General features: G+C 48.6%; 17 non-coding genes across 17 annotated transcripts; 4 read left to right on the forward strand and 13 right to left on the reverse strand.

The window, feature by feature from the left end:
• Positions 1 to 3,297: 3,297 nt before the first annotated feature.
• On the reverse strand, positions 3,298 to 3,370 carry Trnav-cac. The gene has a single exon. It is a non-coding gene; the product is annotated as a tRNA-Val (tRNA).
• A 402-nt stretch (positions 3,371 to 3,772) lies between these two features.
• Trnap-agg lies at positions 3,773 to 3,844 on the forward strand. The gene has a single exon. It is a non-coding gene; the product is annotated as a tRNA-Pro (tRNA).
• A 194-nt stretch (positions 3,845 to 4,038) lies between these two features.
• On the reverse strand, positions 4,039 to 4,111 carry Trnav-aac. Its single transcript has one exon. It is a non-coding gene; the product is annotated as a tRNA-Val (tRNA).
• A 157-nt stretch (positions 4,112 to 4,268) lies between these two features.
• On the reverse strand, positions 4,269 to 4,341 carry Trnav-cac. Its single transcript has one exon. It is a non-coding gene; the product is annotated as a tRNA-Val (tRNA).
• A 402-nt stretch (positions 4,342 to 4,743) lies between these two features.
• Positions 4,744 to 4,815, forward strand: Trnap-agg. The gene has a single exon. It is a non-coding gene; the product is annotated as a tRNA-Pro (tRNA).
• A 194-nt stretch (positions 4,816 to 5,009) lies between these two features.
• Trnav-cac lies at positions 5,010 to 5,082 on the reverse strand. The gene has a single exon. It is a non-coding gene; the product is annotated as a tRNA-Val (tRNA).
• Positions 5,083 to 5,239: 157 nt separating this feature from the next.
• Trnav-cac lies at positions 5,240 to 5,312 on the reverse strand. The gene has a single exon. It is a non-coding gene; the product is annotated as a tRNA-Val (tRNA).
• Positions 5,313 to 11,453: 6,141 nt separating this feature from the next.
• Positions 11,454 to 11,526, reverse strand: Trnav-aac. Its single transcript has one exon. It is a non-coding gene; the product is annotated as a tRNA-Val (tRNA).
• Positions 11,527 to 11,683: 157 nt separating this feature from the next.
• On the reverse strand, positions 11,684 to 11,756 carry Trnav-cac. The gene has a single exon. It is a non-coding gene; the product is annotated as a tRNA-Val (tRNA).
• Positions 11,757 to 12,425: 669 nt separating this feature from the next.
• Positions 12,426 to 12,498, reverse strand: Trnav-aac. The gene has a single exon. It is a non-coding gene; the product is annotated as a tRNA-Val (tRNA).
• Positions 12,499 to 12,655: 157 nt separating this feature from the next.
• On the reverse strand, positions 12,656 to 12,728 carry Trnav-cac. Its single transcript has one exon. It is a non-coding gene; the product is annotated as a tRNA-Val (tRNA).
• Positions 12,729 to 13,130: 402 nt separating this feature from the next.
• On the forward strand, positions 13,131 to 13,202 carry Trnap-agg. The gene has a single exon. It is a non-coding gene; the product is annotated as a tRNA-Pro (tRNA).
• Positions 13,203 to 13,396: 194 nt separating this feature from the next.
• On the reverse strand, positions 13,397 to 13,469 carry Trnav-cac. The gene has a single exon. It is a non-coding gene; the product is annotated as a tRNA-Val (tRNA).
• Positions 13,470 to 13,626: 157 nt separating this feature from the next.
• Positions 13,627 to 13,699, reverse strand: Trnav-cac. Its single transcript has one exon. It is a non-coding gene; the product is annotated as a tRNA-Val (tRNA).
• Positions 13,700 to 14,368: 669 nt separating this feature from the next.
• Trnav-aac lies at positions 14,369 to 14,441 on the reverse strand. Its single transcript has one exon. It is a non-coding gene; the product is annotated as a tRNA-Val (tRNA).
• A 157-nt stretch (positions 14,442 to 14,598) lies between these two features.
• On the reverse strand, positions 14,599 to 14,671 carry Trnav-cac. Its single transcript has one exon. It is a non-coding gene; the product is annotated as a tRNA-Val (tRNA).
• Positions 14,672 to 15,073: 402 nt separating this feature from the next.
• Positions 15,074 to 15,145, forward strand: Trnap-agg. Its single transcript has one exon. It is a non-coding gene; the product is annotated as a tRNA-Pro (tRNA).
• The last annotated feature ends 68 nt before the right edge of the window (positions 15,146 to 15,213 follow it).

The following is a 15,213-nucleotide window of genomic DNA, read 5'->3' on the forward strand; positions in this document are numbered from 1 at the left end:
GATTTTTTCAGAGGGGAGGTACACAGAGTCACATAAACGTCCTCATTACAGACGTGCGACAGGAAGGTAACGTTGTCATCATCCGTCAGCTGTGGCACAAGAAAGTCAAGGAAATCATCAATAGATTCCTCGCAGCTGGAATTTTCGGAATATAGGTTATCGAAGTAGCGATAGATCTCATTCAAAATATCTTTCTGTGTCCTAAGACTTGTACCATTCGCCGTCCGTAATTCGTCGATAAGCATTGTTCTTCTGTTTTGAGCGTGCTTCAGAAGGTGGTATAGGGAAGTTGTTTCGTCCTCTGAGACAGATTTCGCCTTGGATTTTATTTTAAGTCCTTCCAGTTGATGCCTCTTAATGCTGAGTAATTTAGCCTTAATTTTTTTGATATCTGTCAGGCGAAGATGTGAACCAGATGTTTGACCATATAGCTCTCTGAGTACTGAGTAATAGAACTCTATAGTGTTCTTAAGATCTCTGGCCCTCTGAAAGCTATATTGCATTATCGTCTTTCTAAGTTTCGGCTTTGTCATTTTTGTCCACCATTCGACGGTAGTCGCGTATCTAGGAAGAGCACGCAGGCATAACGCCCATGCGTCTTTTATCTGATCTTCTAATTCACGGTCTTGTAACAGCGAGACATTTAAATTCCACTGGTTTTTGAAGCGGCGTATTGGCTGCGCTTGTAAATTTATACAGGCCAACACACCGGAATGGTCCGAAAAGTAAACAGGAACCGTTTCTGTTTTCAATAAAGCCGTTTCGAGATTGTCGGTAATGTAGAATCTGTCGATTCTGCTGCATGTATTGGAAGTTGCATAAGTGTACTCGACAACAGCAGGGTGTTTGCATTCCCAAGCATCCTTTAGCTTTAAGCTAGTGACGAGATGTTTTAATTCAGCAGAATAATTAAAATTTGGACTCTGATCTTTCCTGTTGAGGACGCAATTAAAATCACCCCCCATTATAAGGTGACTGGGGTTTTTGCGCAATAAGTATATTACCTCGTCTTTAAAAAATCGTGTTCTGTCAGATCTATGTGAGCTGCCGGAAGGGGCATACAAGTTAATAAGGGACACGTCATAAATCTTGAGCCCTATTCCCCTTCCAGATTCCAGTCGTTCTACTTCCGTTACTGGAATCCCATCCCGGATTAAAAAAGCTGTCCCCACGCTAGTTTCGTGGGAGACATTTAGGTGAGCAACATACCCGGGAATATTTAAATCCGACGTGACAACTTCCTGCAGCAGGGCTATATCAGTTCCCGAGTCATATAAAAATTCTTTTAGCGCTGCTATTTTCAATGCCGACCGTATTTTGTTAATATTGACAGTAGCAATAGTATAACACTGGGTCATTGCGTTATTACTCGTTGGATGTTAGGACAGTGAGTAAATAACATGCGACTAAATTATTACTTAGGAGACACAGAAAATTTAGACAGAACAGAACGTCCCATTGAGAGGTTGCTAATTACAGTATTAGTGCAGTCTAGGTTTGAGATTTCCCTCCTGAATCAGTAGAAGATTGATTATCAGGAAGTTCCTCAGGAGATTCTTTCAATGACCCGTGCCTGACAGTTTCGTAACGCACATTTCGTGGTTTCGTGTCACTTTTCACGCTCTTTAACTTCGCTTGATTACGAGGAGCATTGACATTCGGTTGTGGCTTTAACTTCCTTCGTGGAGCATCCGAAGGCTCTGTGACGGGTTTTGTGGTGGTCGGTTGTGACGCCGATCCCGTCGGGTCGTCCAACTGTACGACACGGCCTGTACTGCTTAGCCCTGTCGTGTGGTCAGTACCCTTCGGGGAAGCACTAGCCGTTACAGAGGGTTGATCCAGACACACTAATTGTTCCTCGTGACTGTCAGGAGGCTGCTCGTCTTTGCAAACTGTGTCCCCTCCTGATGTTTCGCGGTTATTGCTAGAAACATCCCCGTTTTCGCAGTTTCCCCCCAATTGGTTACGTTCTAATTGTTTACAAGCTTCCATCTGCATTTCCTGGAGTTGTGGCATTACTTCCTCCTCGCATTGTTTTTGTTTGCGTGCGGAGTGAGATTTGTCAGACAACTCGTCGTCAGAACAGCTATCAGTTATCTCATAGGGCCGTTTTTTTGTCTGCAGTTCGGATGATGCGGGGGTGTCAACATCAGCCTTTTTATCTAAACATGGAAATTGAGTAATATCATTTACGGATAAATCAGAGTGGTTTGCTGGGGCAGTATCCACACCCAGCGGGATAGATACATTATTTGGCAAGACATCGTTTAGGGTAAGTTTCTGGCGTTGCGTTAGATTGCTTTTCAATACAAAAACCCGCCGCGGACAATCCTGTCTAAAGTGGCCAGACTCATTACAAACATGACAGGTCGGTACTTGACCTGAATACACAATTTGCGCCCTGTAGCCATTTACAAATATATGAGACGGAATATTGGTCTTGATGTCCATCTCCACAGATCGAATTCCGTTAAAACACTGCAGTTTGTAGTGACGAGACCAACGTTCATTATTAACTGATTTCACGTCACCATACTTGCAAAGCGCATCCTTAATTAAATCATTATCAATTTCAATAGGTAAGTTAAGCACGCGAACGGTAGTGTAAACAATATCAGCTCGCCAGATCCGAACTTTGCTCTTCGAGCCGTCTCTGTGAATGAATTCTACTTCACTACCCCACTTTGCTAAAAGTCTATCTATCGTCACCGAGCTCTCAAACTTAACAAAAATACAGTATTTATCATTGTCTAACTGCATTGTATGGACGGAATCAGAGTTGACACCAATTACCTCAGTAATCCAATCGTGTATTTCCAGTGACGTTGGCTGGATATGACGGGTTTCCTTGTCGAAAGCGAAGACCAGTGTGTTTTTCCTGACGTTCGTAGACATGATTCAGAACAGGGATGAAACTCCGGTTAAAAAACCGAAATTCCGGCGAGTGACAGAACGGTGATGAACAGCCAAACACTAACGACGATACACAAACACGAAGATGAACGGACAGCCAGCAAAGGAGACAACAGCAGAACACGTATGTAAACAACACAATCGGAGCGCAGCAGTACACGCGTCCACACGGTAGCACAGCTGAAGCGCGACTAGGGCAGACGTGATAACCGCTACACCACGGAAACTGCCTGTGTGCACCTTACTTCACAGACAACTTATAGTGATGTTGCCATCGTAACTAAAAAATTCAATAAATGTGGTACTTGCAAACGAAGGGACATGCAGCAGATCCACACACGACGTGGCTCATTGGAGGACAATACGACATAGGCAGGAAAATACTGTTCCCGCCCGGGATCGAACCGGGGACCTTCTGCGTGTGAAACAGACGTGATAACCGCTACACTACGGAAACAACGGACCCGAGGAGTCCATCCTTGTTCACTCGAACTTGCCTCAGACTTTCTCTCGTCCGCGAATGCACACACGACAGTTCTTTTGTCAGCCTGGAGCCCATCACAGCCGAGGGCTCAAGAAGTCTTCGGGGTGCTCGAGAGGGTGTCTGCCGTAGCACCCCTAACGAGATAGCGGCGTTTCGCGCAGTCGTTATTGCAAGTCATATCAGCAAAAGCAATCACTTTCTCAGCAGCAGGCAGTGCGAGCCCAGCGGCAGCTCTACATGAAGGTACCAGTAGCCCAGGAAGGCCGCCGACCGCGGGAATTCGCGCCGCCCCCATCCCGCCAGCGTACACGAGACTTCCAGGGCACCCTGGACGACATCGAGGGCCTGGAATATTTGGCATTCGCCGTGTCACAGGGCTCGTTGGTCTAGGGGTATGATTCCTGCTTAGGGTGCAGGAGGTCCCGGGTTCAAATCCCGGACGAGCCCTAGCGTTTTGTGCAAACTGATCGCACGTCAGTGGCTGAGTCAGCGCAAAAAGCTCGCCGTCAATATCAAATGAATTTCTTATTCGATGTGAGCAATTGACACTCGGGTCCGACGCGTGAAGGCGATTACGAAGGTTTCGGGTACAGATGGTAGCAGATGCATGTTAGTACGTCTTGCTTAAAGTGATGAAAAAGTGTTTCCGCCCGGGATCGAACCGGGGACCTTCCGCGTGTTAGGCAGACGTGATAACCGCTACACCACGGAAACTGCCTGTGTGCACCTTACTTCACAGACAACTTATAGTGATGTTGCCATCGTAACTAAAAAATTCAATAAATGTGGTACTTGCAAACGAAGGGACATGCAGCAGATCCACACACGACGTGGCTCATTGGAGGACAATACGACATAGGCAGGAAAATACTGTTCCCGCCCGGGATCGAACCGGGGACCTTCTGCGTGTGAAGCAGACGTGATAACCGCTACACTACGGAAACAACGGACCCGAGGAGTCCATCCTTGTTCACTCGAACTTGCCTCAGACTTTCTCTCGTCCGCGAATGCACACACGACAGTTCTTTTGTCAGCCTGGAGCCCATCACAGCCGAGGGCTCAAGAAGTCTTCGGGGTGCTCGAGAGGGTGTCTGCCGTAGCACCCCTAACGAGATAGCGGCGTTTCGCGCAGTCGTTATTGCAAGTCATATCAGCAAAAGCAATCACTTTCTCAGCAGCAGGCAGTGCGAGCCCAGCGGCAGCTCTACATGAAGGTACCAGTAGCCCAGGAAGGCCGCCGACCGCGGGAATTCGCGCCGCCCCCATCCCGCCAGCGTACACGAGACTTCCAGGGCACCCTGGACGACATCGAGGGCCTGGAATATTTGGCATTCGCCGTGTCACAGGGCTCGTTGGTCTAGGGGTATGATTCCTGCTTAGGGTGCAGGAGGTCCCGGGTTCAAATCCCGGACGAGCCCTAGCGTTTTGTGCAAACTGATCGCACGTCAGTGGCTGAGTCAGCGCAAAAAGCTCGCCGTCAATATCAAATGAATTTCTTATTCGATGTGAGCAATTGACACTCGGGTCCGACGCGTGAAGGCGATTACGAAGGTTTCGGGTACAGATGGTAGCAGATGCATGTTAGTACGTCTTGCTTAAAGTGATGAAAAAGTGTTTCCGCCCGGGATCGAACCGGGGACCTTCCGCGTGTGAGGCAGACGTGATAACCGCTACACCACGGAAACTGCCTGTGTGCACCTTACTTCACAGACAACTTATAGTGATGTTGCCATCGTAACTAAAAAATTCAATAAATGTGGTACTTGCAAACGAAGGGACATGCAGCAGATCCACACACGACGTGGCTCATTGGAGGACAATACGACATAGGCAGGAAAATACTGTTCCCGCCCGGGATCGAACCGGGGACCTTCTGCGTGTGAAGCAGACGTGATAACCGCTACACTACGGAAACAACGGACCCGAGGAGTCCATCCTTGTTCACTCGAACTTGCCTCAGACTTTCTCTCGTCCGCGAATGCACACACGACAGTTCTTTTTTTGTCAGCCTGGAGCCCATCACAGCCGAGGGCTCAAGAAGTCTTCGGGGTGCTCGAGAGGGTGTCTGCCGTAGCACCCCTAACGAGATAGCGGCGTTTCGCGCAGTCGTTATTGCAAGTCATATCAGCAAAAGCAATCACTTTCTCAGCAGCAGGCAGTGCGAGCCCAGCGGCAGCTCTACATGAAGGTACCAGTAGCCCAGGAAGGCCGCCGACCGCGGGAATTCGCGCCGCCCCCATCCCGCCAGCGTACACGAGACTTCCAGGGCACCCTGGACGACATCGAGGGCCTGGAATATTTGGCATTCGCCGTGTCACAGGGCTCGTTGGTCGATAGTCTGGTTTCGGCGAGCGAGCTGTGCGGACGCGCTGTGTTTACGCTCTCGCCGCCGCTGGCCGTGACTGTTGTGGTGAGTGTTACGCCGCTTAGCGTACTTGTTTCCCTGTAACAACGATTCATGGTTAGAAATTTGTAATGGCACAACCACCACGAAGAGACACATTGAAGTTGATGTTTGACCAGTCTTTAGTTCGACCGACATCTTTTGAAGTAGAGAACTTTATAGAAGACTCTTTGAAACTGAATATGGACGATCTTATTGGAATTCACTTGTCGATCTGTAGTAGTACAGTTTATCTTAAGTTGAAAAATGCTGTCACGTGTGATAAGATTGTTGAATCTTGTGGAGGGACCCTAAAATTTAAACATTCGGACGGTACTATCGGAGAGGTACAAGTTACTCAAGCTGGTTTAGGTCTTAGGACCGTTCGCATTTTCGAACTGCCATTCGAAATTACAGCCGAACAAATTAACTCAGTGCTCAAACCTTACGGTACAGTTCTCTCTAATGTCGCGGAGAAGTGGTCTACTATGCATAAATTTCCGGTGTTGAATGGTATTCGCCAAGTGAAAATTGATTTACAAAAGCATATACCATCGTACATCAATGTCTGCGGGTACAGAGCAATAGTTATGTATGATGGTCAACCGAGGACATGCGCAGCATGTGGTTCTCCCGGACATGTCCGCACTGATTGTCCCCAAAGACGCGTGACGCAAATACCAGTAGGTGAGGCGAAAGTGCAATCCAATATGTCGCAACTGCCCGTGAGGTATGCCGCGGTACTCCGTCAACCCCCGACCACCACATCTACTACAGAGGACGACAGTACTGCTACTGGGGCTCTATTGCAGCATGAAGTACGTTTGGATACCCCCCGTCCGGATTTGCCAGCAACTGACGCTCAGATCTCGCCGGTCGGAAGCACCGAGGTGTCAAAGATGGACGGCGACTTACAACGAAATAATGTGATGCGCACACACGACGAGGGGAAGGTAGACTTATCGGATATTGACATGATGGAGACAAACGCGAATGCCTCAGCGATACTGTCCCAGGACACCAAAAAGCGCAGAATTGCTCATGCGGGGGCGGCAACATGTGCCCCACCGTTGAGAGAAAAGGCGACGCAGTTTTGTCATATAATGCACGAAACGTCGTCGGAACACCGCCAACAGAGCCCGAAGACGCTCAAGAAATCACGGAAGGAGGACGTGCCAGACCGTGCGCCGGACATTTTGGACGCATCTGGCTCTACAGGTTCGGGAACACGCCCTCCAAAGAAGAAGGATAAACAATCATTAGACATGGTCGAGGAGAAGAAACGTACACGCACAGACGATTCCTTGCTGGACTGGGCCCAGGAGATGGAAGACGATGTCGAGGACCGCGGACATGCACCCACAGCTACTACGATGGAGGGAAAGACCGACGGCGAGGAACACGGAGGCGATCGGTTCACGCGGGAGAAGGATGATGAGGACTCGGAATTTTACTAATTCGTGCACTGCAGATAACGGATGGGCGTACAACATACGGGATTCAGACACCCCAAAATGTTAACTTCCGGACGTCAGGGAGTGGTGGTCCACCAACATGCTAGCCAACTGGTGATGCTTGATAATGATACGATTTGCAGTAAGCGTTGACAAAGGGACATGATCAATACTTAAATCAGTAACTCTATTAAACACAACGAAACATCCCCACCAAAAAGGATCGTCTTCCCTTACATGTCACATCTGCAAACTTATAAAATCGCCACACTGAACATAAATAAAATCACGTCGATACAGAAGGTCGATAGTCTCCGGGATTACCTCTATAGCGCTGACGTTGATATTGCTTTGTTACAAGAGGTTGCTAGTGGGTTCCGGATCAATATTGCAGGTTATGCAGTATTCTTAAACACAACGTTACGTAGCGCATCTGGCACCGCCATCTTATTAAAGGATGGAATAGTAGCATCTGACTTTGAACGGCTGGAAAGCGGCCGAGGAATATCTTGTTCAATAAATGGGATTCGATTCGTAAATATCTATGCCCCCTCCGGACACCAAAATCGAGAGCAACGGTCTCGTTTTTACGACGAAGACCTATTGTATTTGATCAGAGGAGCTAGAGAGGGAATGGTTTTAGCCGGTGACTTTAATTGCGTGCTTAAGCGGAAAGATCAACATCCGACTTTTGATAAAAGTGCGGAGTTGGGCCGCCTCGTACGAGAGTTGCGATTGACTGACACGTGGGAGCTCATTCATGGAGACCGTCCCTGCTTCACATTCCACACTTCTACGTCGTCCAGTCGACTTGATAGAATTTATGTCACACAGTCTTTATGTGCAAATGTCGGTGGGCCTGAAACGTGGCCAGTGTACTTTTCTGACCATCTCGCCTATCACTGTCTCCTGAAAATGCCTCGACAGACCATCTTTCGTGGCAGAAACATGTGGAAACTCAACGTCGCTGTTCTTCAAGAAGATGATTTGCGAACACGAATGGAAGTCGTGTGGGGCACCTGCAGCAGGCGACGACGGAACTTCCCCAGTACCATATGCTGGTGGTACAAATGTGCGAAACCTCAACTCATCCGTTGCTTAAAAACGTACTGTTATGAACGAAACCGCGACCAACAGAGTATGTTCGAATTTTACTTCCGCTGCCTTCGGGAATTATATGAAAGCAATTGTCCAACAGCAGACACCTTTTTACGAATTAAAAAAGTCAAGGCGAAATTAACGGCATTGAAGCGGAAACGAATGGCAGGTATTATGATCCGATCCAGGGACCATCATAGCACGGCGGGGGAAATACCCTCGGTATATCATCTTGGGGCAGAGAAGCGTCGCGCACAGCGTAAAATGATCTGTAGTCTCCGGACAGAGGACGGTAACCAGGTGAACGATCAAGGCGGCATCAAGACATGTGTAGCAGAATACTACACTAAGCTTTATGCCTTGGAACCCGCGGACGAGGAGTCTGTGATACGTATGCAAACTAGCCTACCTGAAAGACTGGACCCACCAGATGTAGACCTGTTGGTGGCGGACATAACCCCACAAGAACTCACATCAGCGCTTCAAAAGGCGCAGGGAAATAAATCTCCTGGTGCGGATGGGCTACCGGTGGAATTTTATAAACAGTTTTGGTATTTGCTAGAAAGGTGTTTTGTCGAAATATGTAATGAAATTAAAGAAGGGCAAAATATACCTGAAGGCTTCAACGACGGCATCATCGTTCTCGTCCCTAAAGAATACCCCTGTAACGACATGAATAAATTCCGCCCCATTTGTTTACTTAACACGGACTACAAGATAGTAGCCCGCGTCATGGCAGCCAGGATCAAACGAGTCCTTCCTAACATAATACACCCTAGTCAGACGGCGGCGGTTCCTGGGCGCACGATCATTAAGAGTCTGACTGACTACAGAGAGATCATCAGCTACTGCGCAACTACAGGTCTGGAAGCGGCAATTTTAGCACTCGATCTTAATAAAGCCTTTGACAGGATCCGACACCATTACCTTTTTCAGTTGATGACCCATCTTGGATTTGGAGACCAATTCGTCCAGATGATTAAAAATCTTTTGAACCGGGCCACGTCAAAGATCAACGTTAATGGACATCTTACGCACTCAATTCCTATAGAGAAGTCTATCCGCCAGGGCTGTCCCTTGTCCATGACGCTTTTTGTCATTGCGATAGAGCCACTCATTAGGAGGATCAATCAACAGCTCCCAGGAATAAATATATATGGCAGCACCATTACTTGCATTGCATATGCGGATGATGTGGGGGTAGTGCTTACTTCTGCACATGACCTTCGCGACGTGCAGTCTATCGTTCAGGACTTTGAACAAGCGTCCGGTTCGAAACTCAACAGACGTAAAACAAAATTGCTGCCTTTGGGGAATGGGTTCCCTTTCCACGGGACTGACGAATATGAGCGAACCGACAATCTGAAACTTCTCGGTCTCAAAATGTCCAGTTGCCTTCTGAAAACGACAGCGGCGGCTTGGAGGGACATTCTCAACATGACGAGAGCGTGCCTGCAACAGAATAACAGTAGAGTACAAAATTTACTAGAAAGGGTACATTTTGTAAACACCAAAATCTTATCGAAAATTTGGTATGTGGGCCAAATACTACCTATAATTGATAAAATAGCCAGTCGGGTGATGGCAGCTGTCGGTTGGTACCTCTGGCGAGGTGATATCTTCAAAGTGGGAATCAATGTGACGACACTCCCCCCCAGTCACGGGGGCCTTGGTGTGGTCGATGTTGACACTAAATGTCGAGCACTTCTGATACGTAGAACTCTCCAAATTTATCACGAATACCCACACAGTGTACTCAGAGCTGTCATCGAGTCACACAGGCCCATTAGTTTAGAGGCCCCTGTCCGCTTGGACTCCATACCGCCTACATTCAATCACATCAGGAGGTTTTTCCTTGACATGAGTTACCTTCGGCGGCAGACCACTGTCTTACGCGACAAAACAACAGCAGAGCTGTATAAGTATCTGAACGACAATGGTCGAACGAACAGAATGGAAATCAAGCACCCACATATACGGTGGTCCAAGGTCTGGAAGAACATAACTAATACGGTTCTGGATACGGGCATCAGATCCACGTGGTATAAGGTAGTGAACGAAACAATTTCTACTAAGGAAAAGCTCCACAGAATCAAGTTGGCACCCACCGAGAAGTGCAGCGACTGCGACCTCATAGATACACTGCAGCACAGATGTATCTGTGGGGAAAATAAAAAGATATGGGAATGGTGTCGGCGGCAACTGGCGCTGGTCGGGAGAACTACGATCACGGCAATAACACCCGAGATGATACTGCAGCCTGATAACGACCTTTTCCCCCCGTCGAAGCGGAATATGTGGACCTGGTTGGCAGGCCATACAATAGATTATATTATGACTAAAAGAAAAGACGATACGTATGATGATTTCAGAATCTACAGTGTAAGTAAAGCGACACAAATTGTCAGCAACCCCAGGTATAAAATACTTTTTGCCAACTACCCAATGGCGCTCGAACTAACCAAGCTTTAAATAAAAAAAAAAAAAAAAAAAAATAAAAAAAAAAAATAAGGAACAATAAAGGAACAAAAAGGAAAAAAAAGTAATCAACAAAATAAAAAACAAAAAAAAAAAAACAAATAAAAAAAAAAAAAACAAATAAAAAAAAAATAAAAAAAAAACAACATATAACATATAATAACATATAGTCCCGCGCACGCTACTAACATGAGAAGATTACGGCAAAAAAAAAAAAAAAAAAAAAAAAAAAAAAAAATAAAAAAATAAAAAAAAAAAAAAAAAGTTGGCAAAAAAATACTAGAAAAAAAAAAAAGAAAAAGTTGGGAGAGCGTTAGACAAATAAAAAAAAAAAAAAAAAGTTGGGAGAGCAAAATATGAAAAAAAAAAAAAAAAAAAAAAGTTGGTCTAGGGGTATGATTCCTACATTAGGGTGCAGGAGGTCCCGGGTTCAAATCCCGGACGAGCCCTAGCGTTTTGTGCAAACTGATCGCACGTCAGTGGCTGAGTCAGCGCAAAAAGCTCGCCGTCAATATCAAATGAATTTCTTATTCGATGTGAGCAATTGACACTCGGGTCCGACGCGTGAAGGCGATTACGAAGGTTTCGGGTACAGATGGTAGCAGATGCATGTTAGTACGTCTTGCTTAAAGTGATGAAAAAGTGTTTCCGCCCGGGATCGAACCGGGGACCTTCCGCGTGTTAGGCAGACGTGATAACCGCTACACCACGGAAACTGCCTGTGTGCACCTTACTTCACAGACAACTTATAGTGATGTTGCCATCGTAACTAAAAAATTCAATAAATGTGGTACTTGCAAACGAAGGGACATGCAGCAGATCCACACACGACGTGGCTCATTGGAGGACAATACGACATAGGCAGGAAAATACTGTTCCCGCCCGGGATCGAACCGGGGACCTTCTGCGTGTGAAGCAGACGTGATAACCGCTACACTACGGAAACAACGGACCCGAGGAGTCCATCCTTGTTCACTCGAACTTGCCTCAGACTTTCTCTCGTCCGCGAATGCACACACGACAGTTCTTTTGTCAGCCTGGAGCCCATCACAGCCGAGGGCTCAAGAAGTCTTCGGGGTGCTCGAGAGGGTGTCTGCCGTAGCACCCCTAACGAGATAGCGGCGTTTCGCGCAGTCGTTATTGCAAGTCATATCAGCAAAAGCAATCACTTTCTCAGCAGCAGGCAGTGCGAGCCCAGCGGCAGCTCTACATGAAGGTACCAGTAGCCCAGGAAGGCCGCCGACCGCGGGAATTCGCGCCGCCCCCATCCCGCCAGCGTACACGAGACTTCCAGGGCACCCTGGACGACATCGAGGGCCTGGAATATTTGGCATTCGCCCTGTCACAGGGCTCGTTGGTCTAGGGGTATGATTCCTACATTAGGGTGCAGGAGGTCCCGGGTTCAAATCCCGGACGAGCCCTAGCGTTTTGTGCAAACTGATCGCACGTCAGTGGCTGAGTCAGCGCAAAAAGCTCGCCGTCAATATCAAATGAATTTCTTATTCGATGTGAGCAATTGACACTCGGGTCCGACGCGTGAAGGCGATTACGAAGGTTTCGGGTACAGATGGTAGCAGATGCATGTTAGTACGTCTTGCTTAAAGTGATGAAAAAGTGTTTCCGCCCGGGATCGAACCGGGGACCTTCCGCGTGTTAGGCAGACGTGATAACCGCTACACCACGGAAACTGCCTGTGTGCACCTTACTTCACAGACAACTTATAGTGATGTTGCCATCGTAACTAAAAAATTCAATAAATGTGGTACTTGCAAACGAAGGGACATGCAGCAGATCCACACACGACGTGGCTCATTGGAGGACAATACGACATAGGCAGGAAAATACTGTTCCCGCCCGGGATCGAACCGGGGACCTTCTGCGTGTGAAGCAGACGTGATAACCGCTACACTACGGAAACAACGGACCCGAGGAGTCCATCCTTGTTCACTCGAACTTGCCTCAGACTTTCTCTCGTCCGCGAATGCACACACGACAGTTCTTTTGTCAGCCTGGAGCCCATCACAGCCGAGGGCTCAAGAAGTCTTCGGGGTGCTCGAGAGGGTGTCTGCCGTAGCACCCCTAACGAGATAGCGGCGTTTCGCGCAGTCGTTATTGCAAGTCATATCAGCAAAAGCAATCACTTTCTCAGCAGCAGGCAGTGCGAGCCCAGCGGCAGCTCTACATGAAGGTACCAGTAGCCCAGGAAGGCCGCCGACCGCGGGAATTCGCGCCGCCCCCATCCCGCCAGCGTACACGAGACTTCCAGGGCACCCTGGACGACATCGAGGGCCTGGAATATTTGGCATTCGCCGTGTCACAGGGCTCGTTGGTCTAGGGGTATGATTCCTGCTTAGGGTGCAGGAGGTCCCGGGTTCAAATCCCGGACGAGCCCTAGCGTTTTGTGCAAACTGATCGCACGTCAGTGGCTGAGTCAGCGCAAAAAGCTCGCCGTCAATATCAAATGAATTTCTTATTCGATGTGAGCAATTGACACTCGGGTCCGACGCGTGAAGGCGATTACGAAGGTTTCGGGTACAGATGGTAGCAGATGCATGTTAGTACGTCTTGCTTAAAGTGATGAAAAAGTGTTTCCGCCCGGGATCGAACCGGGGACCTTCCGCGTGTGAGGCAGACGTGATAACCGCTACACCACGGAAACTGCCTGTGTGCACCTTACTTCACAGACAACTTATAGTGATGTTGCCATCGTAACTAAAAAATTCAATAAATGTGGTACTTGCAAACGAAGGGACATGCAGCAGATCCACACACGACGTGGCTCATTGGAGGACAATACGACATAGGCAGGAAAATACTGTTCCCGCCCGGGATCGAACCGGGGACCTTCTGCGTGTGAAGCAGACGTGATAACCGCTACACTACGGAAACAACGGACCCGAGGAGTCCATCCTTGTTCACTCGAACTTGCCTCAGACTTTCTCTCGTCCGCGAATGCACACACGACAGTTCTTTTGTCAGCCTGGAGCCCATCACAGCCGAGGGCTCAAGAAGTCTTCGGGGTGCTCGAGAGGGTGTCTGCCGTAGCACCCCTAACGAGATAGCGGCGTTTCGCGCAGTCGTTATTGCAAGTCATATCAGCAAAAGCAATCACTTTCTCAGCAGCAGGCAGTGCGAGCCCAGCGGCAGCTCTACATGAAGGTACCAGTAGCCCAGGAAGGCCGCCGACCGCGGGAATTCGCGCCGCCCCCATCCCGCCAGCGTACACGAGACTTCCAGGGCACCCTGGACGACATCGAGGGCCTGGAATATTTGGCATTCGCCGTGTCACAGGGCTCGTTGGTCTAGGGGTATGATTCCTACATTAGGGTGCAGGAGGTCCCGGGTTCAAATCCCGGACGAGCCCTAGCGTTTTGTGCAAACTGATCGCACGTCAGTGGCTGAGTCAGCGCAAAAAGCTCGCCGTCAATATCAAATGAATTTCTTATTCGATGTGAGCAATTGACACTCGGGTCCGACGCGTGAAGGCGATTACGAAGGTTTCGGGTACAGATGGTAGCAGATGCATGTTAGTACGTCTTGCTTAAAGTGATGAAAAAGTGTTTCCGCCCGGGATCGAACCGGGGACCTTCCGCGTGTTAGGCAGACGTGATAACCGCTACACCACGGAAACTGCCTGTGTGCACCTTACTTCACAGACAACTTATAGTGATGTTGCCATCGTAACTAAAAAATTCAATAAATGTGGTACTTGCAAACGAAGGGACATGCAGCAGATCCACACACGACGTGGCTCATTGGAGGACAATACGACATAGGCAGGAAAATACTGTTCCCGCCCGGGATCGAACCGGGGACCTTCTGCGTGTGAAGCAGACGTGATAACCGCTACACTACGGAAACAACGGACCCGAGGAGTCCATCCTTGTTCACTCGAACTTGCCTCAGACTTTCTCTCGTCCGCGAATGCACACACGACAGTTCTTTCGTCAGCCTGGAGCCCATCACAGCCGAGGGCTCAAGAAGTCTTCGGGGTGCTCGAGAGGGTGTCTGCCGTAGCACCCCTAACGAGATAGCGGCGTTTCGCGCAGTCGTTATTGCAAGTCATATCAGCAAAAGCAATCACTTTCTCAGCAGCAGGCAGTGCGAGCCCAGCGGCAGCTCTACATGAAGGTACCAGTAGCCCAGGAAGGCCGCCGACCGCGGGAATTCGCGCCGCCCCCATCCCGCCAGCGTACACGAGACTTCCAGGGCACCCTGGACGACATCGAGGGCCTGGAATATTTGGCATTCGCCGTGTCACAGGGCTCGTTGGTCTAGGGGTATGATTCCTGCTTAGGGTGCAGGAGGTCCCGGGTTCAAATCCCGGACGAGCCCTAGCGTTTTGTGCAAACTGATCGCACGTCAGTGGCTGAGTCAGCGCAAAAAGCTCGCCGTCAATATCA

The sequence above is a fragment of the Schistocerca americana genome, chromosome 2 (assembly GCF_021461395.2).
Source record: "Schistocerca americana isolate TAMUIC-IGC-003095 chromosome 2, iqSchAmer2.1, whole genome shotgun sequence".
Taxonomy (NCBI): domain Eukaryota; kingdom Metazoa; phylum Arthropoda; class Insecta; order Orthoptera; family Acrididae; genus Schistocerca; species Schistocerca americana.